Consider the following 5,092-nt stretch of genomic DNA (forward strand, 5'->3'; position numbering starts at 1 on the left):
ATATATATATATATATATATATATATATATATATATACTGTTGCGATGTTATTGTTTGTAGTGATGATGTAGCTTCTGTTGCAATAGTCCATCAGTTCTTGTACTTAATGTTGATTTAAACTGGGCTGTATTGTTGTGATGCGACAGTTATAATTATGTTTTCGCTGGCGAAAATAAACTGGTTATTTTAGCACAGTCATATCCCCAAATTAAGTAAACTGTACATAAAGCAGACATACATTTCTAGCGCCTTGAATCGAGCCAAGCTTTTGAACTACTATCTTTCCTATAACCAGTAGCCTTTCTTTAATAGGTAAACAAGTCCTATAGTTCTTTAAAATATGTATTCAATCTTAAAGCTGCAATGCTTCAGTGAGAATGAATTAAGCATTAGAAAAAATCCACTTTATTTGGATGAAATTATACTAATGGAGTTAAGATCCTTACTTTTTATTAATTTTGAAGGTTTCAGATATTAGATACATCTCGGGAGAAATTTTGATCCCTGGTTGCAAGCAAAATAAAAGCGTCATTGAAGTTTTTCAACTCAATATATTACATATAGGAGACCTTACTGTATTTGTGCTCAGCAGACAACATTCGTTCGGTCTATTTTACCTCCGCCTTATTGATGACAGCCTGCATCATCATCACCCTAGTGGTCAGTAAATCTATGATGGCACGTTACTTCTCATTAGAACCCATTATTTGCTTGTAATAAAAAAGAACAAGAAGAAGAAATACTACGAAGAAAGAGTTACTCAACCAACGTGTAGGTTGAACGATCTATATTAAATAAGAAATTTGCCCAAGTTTGCATAACTTTCGGTACAACCGTCGTCTTGTACATACACTCCCCTCCCCACATAGATACTAATATCAAACAGTGAGAAGGAGTGTTCAACACTGCATTAGTGGATTAAAATTGACAAAAGGGTCCACTATTTTGCTCTGGTGATTCATTTCTTCCCTCTTAGTTTTACTTTCAACAAAATATTCACACAAAATGTAAAGAAACATATCGAAAGACATCTATGTACTAATGTTATATTATACGAGGGATGCTGAAATCTTACTGGCTTTGGGTAAAAGAAAATACAGAAAGATCAATTAATTATGATTTTATTCAACATATTCCCCTCTCAGATTCATACACTTATTGCAGCGGTCCTTCACTTTTTCTAAGCTCTGTAAAAGAAGTTGGAAGGTTGAACCGCCAATCAGGCCTTTTGCGACACCCTTAAAACCAGGAACTTTTCAGCTCACCCTCGTCTTATATTATTTTATTTTATCTTATATTGTGTGTCAATGAATTCACCTGTCAATAACTGATACACAGTTGGCCAGCATCTCTTCAGTTTAAAGTCATATTTTATAAACAACCGAAACAAGAGAGTTCTTTGACTGTCAAATACTTTAGCTTCAGTGTTTTGACAGAATGATCGTGTGTTTATTTGGAAGAACGTTTCCATTTCTAGTCGAAAGTAATGGATATGGCCATAAAACTAATGAATAAATGTGTTGAACGTTAGATCTAAAACGGAGAGGTTTAAATACATGGGTCAGATTAAATCTGACTAAATAGCATGCTTACAAGTCAGGAAATTGTGAGAGATTTTAATCTAAATTTACGTCTGAAACCAAAATCTACCGTTGCTTTTAGCTGATGATTTTACTCTGACATCAGAATAATTTCCTTTTCTTCATTCCCTATAAAAATTCATTAATTATTGAAGATAAGGGGACATACAGGAAATGGGATATTTATGTACTAAAACATGGTCTACTGAACATTATGATTATAATTTTCTCACATTAGTACAACATTTCTCATTTGTAGGAGACTGGCGCAGACTGAATCGACACCAAGAAGACATTTAAATTGGTGTTTGGAAGAAATTCGAATCGAGGATCTGACGGCTGGAGAGAGAGAGAGAGAGAGAGGGGGGGGACCGCACTTCCACTCAGCAGTTGTTTATTTTCAGCTGAGTACATTGGGACAATGTGATATTATGTACCTTGCTTAAGAGTTCAACGCAGCACCCGATCCAGCAATCGAATCCGTGACATTATGACCATGAATCTAATACTCTTAACCACTACGTTACGCTCCTCCACATAACACAAGGTAAAAATGTATTATCCATTAACTCAATAGTAAACTATATGAGTTAGATGTTTGAAATATTTTACGCTTATCCAACGTCTGATAGATGAATGATAAAAAACAAATATCTGTAGAGCATGTGATGGTTTGGAAATGTGGTAGACTCTTAGAAATTGAATCAAAAGCATTAATTTTTCAGTTACACAGACAAAGCCAAATCTTTCTGACACATGGCAGAGAATATAGAAAATAATCTGTGAACTGGGAGCTATCAACTTTCTCTCTCTCTACCAGCTGTGACTCCACTGGTGCTGTTTAGCTTCCTTAATTTCTAGCAGCAATGACTGCCTACGTCGTTAGTAATATTACTACGGCTAAAACGGTACATGATTTGTGACGAAACATTATTTGTTGTAAAAGTAAAATTAATGGATTTGCAGAAAGCAGGGAATTAGAGAGAATGAAGTAGCGGTTAGGAAGCAAAAGTTAGACAGTTTTGAAAACACCATCTGCATAGCCACACAACACCAATGTTCAGAGTAAACTATTGAAAAGTCCATTTGTGAGGATATCTCATCAATAATAAGAAAGCTGTTTCACCTGATGCACGAACATGAACGCGAGGGAGGATCTAATGATATTGACTGTTGGAAGCAATAGCGGCGGAGGACGATAGCAGGTAGCGATTAAAGCAAAACAGGAAACTGTAAGAACTAGAAAAACAAATAAAACGTGACTCAATGCTGCCAAGGAATGTATCATTATAGTTTAAAATATAAACGTATATTGTATCGCCGTAAAACGTTAACAGATTTTAAAAGATTACTTTTTATTCAGTAATAATAACAATGATTCTTTCTATTAACAACTCAAAGCCTGAAATTTTTGAGGAGGGGAACTAGTCAATTACATCGACCACAGTACTTCACTGGTACTAAAGTTATCGACCCCGAAAAGATGAAAGCTAAAGTCGACCTTGGCAGAATTTGAGTTCAGAACATAAAGACAGACGAAATGCCGTTAAGCATTTTTCCGGGCGTGCATAATAATAATAATAATAATAATAATAATAATAATATGTACAATGTTTTGTCTTGGTATAACAGATGGGAAAACATTCTGCCCAATACCACAAATCTGCTTGTCAGTTGTTTGACCTTAACCAACTGAGTATGTCCTTTGGTGCTGACAATATGTGCATCTCAGATCACCTCTGGAAACGTGGGTGTTTCGTTCAACATCCTTAAATAACCCTTACTCAAGAACCATTTGAGCGGGAAGGGCTACTCAACCTGAAGAAAATTTTAACTGGTCCACATCTGCAAGGTCATGTGCTGTATATCTTGATATGAGATCACTATGTCACGCACATATGGTTGTGATGCATGTACCTGGTGTACCCTTATCAGACGGTAGTCATGATGGGGATACTGGGCTTCGTATATTTTACCCCAGTGTCACTTTGATGGCATGCACTGCCCTCTCAATAATAATAATAATAATAATAGATAACTAGGACCACATCATCTCACTATGTCCTTCTTTTTTACGGTGGTAGTGTATGATACTAAGTGGATTTTGGACTCTATTCCCAGGAGGTCCTACTATTGGCCTTTTCCATTGGCTGTAATAAGAAGACCTGGCCTTGTCACTAATAAGAATATTATTATTATTATTGTTCAGTGGTTTTATTTATGAAAGCACGTTATAAAAATAAAACTACTGAACAATAATAATAATAATATTCTTATCAGTGACAAGGCCAGGTCTTCTTATTACAGCCAATGGAAAAGGCCAATAGTAGGACCTCCTGGGAATAGAGTCCAAAATCCACTTAGTATCATACACTACCACCGTAAAAAAGAAGGACATAGTGAGATGATGTGGTCCTAGTTATCTCTAAAAATACTGGATGGTCACGAGAAGATGCCTTTGATCTTGATCTCCTGGCAGTGCGGTAGATTTAAGAGGCATTTTGGTAGATTTTTCTACTAGGTCGAACTACCTGCTAGCCACCCCCTCCTCTCGTTTGTTCATTCGTAATATTATTGTGAGTGCTCACTTTTACCTTAGTATTTAGGATACATTCCTTGGAGAAGGACGCTTCCTAGGGTACGCAGTCAGTCTTGGGCAGTGTGACATTAAGTTGCTTGTTTTGGCTTCCTCCCTGCGAGGAAAAAAAAACTCCAGTGAAGCTCTCCTCAAGGTCTTTCACATTCCCCTTTAACCGCAATATTTTCTTAGTAAATAAAGCCATAAATTTCCATTGGGAGTGAACAAAGCTAAAGCATTAACAGCTGGACTGACTGTAAGTAAGGCTTAGAACAGCACCCACCGTTCCAAAGTACGGAATACATTGGTTGCTATAAAAAAATTATTTTCTGGTGAAAATAACAACCAAGGTTAACGTGATTCAAATAAAGTACATTAATGAGCAGGTGGTTGCAGTCATTTTTCATATTTATAATGTAATCGATTGTCTCTATTTGTCGGGCCGGGCAGGTATACACTCACACACATACAAACGCGCGCGCGTAATATATAAATCACGGTATATATTCACATATGAGTAAATGATATATGATGTATGTATACATGTACATATACATACATATATGTAAATATATATATATACAGAGAGAGAGAGAGGGGGGAGAGAAAGAAAGAGAGAATATGAGGGATTTCGTTCACTTGTGATCTAAATGAATAGGTATGCTGAGTAAGTGCTATAGGTGGTCGACCGTTAGGTTCTAAGATCAGAACTAAGGCTGGATTTAGGCATCGGTATTAGAGTTTCGTTATAGCAGGTATATATTATAGAGAAAATCAAAAACCAAGACAGAACGGGTATCTCAAGTCATTTAGAATAATCTAATTCACCTTACATTAATTAAATTATTCTAAATGACTTGAGATGCTCGTTCTGCCTTGGTTTTTGGTTTTCCCTCTAATATATATATATATATATATATATATATATATATA

General features: G+C 35.8%; 1 long non-coding RNA gene across 1 annotated transcript in view; it reads left to right on the plus strand.

Moving 5' to 3' along the window:
- Nucleotides 1–3,652, plus strand: part of LOC128247109 (uncharacterized) — a 112,689-nt gene extending 109,037 nt beyond the window's left edge. Inside the window, exon 3 of the long non-coding RNA XR_008263531.1 lies at nucleotides 1,841–3,652. This is a non-coding gene — a long non-coding RNA (uncharacterized LOC128247109). The remainder of the gene's footprint in view (nucleotides 1–1,840) is intronic.
- The last annotated feature ends 1,440 nt before the right edge of the window (nucleotides 3,653–5,092 follow it).

Source organism: Octopus bimaculoides, chromosome 2, assembly GCF_001194135.2.
Source record: "Octopus bimaculoides isolate UCB-OBI-ISO-001 chromosome 2, ASM119413v2, whole genome shotgun sequence".
Classification (NCBI taxonomy): Eukaryota; Metazoa; Mollusca; class Cephalopoda; order Octopoda; family Octopodidae; genus Octopus; species Octopus bimaculoides.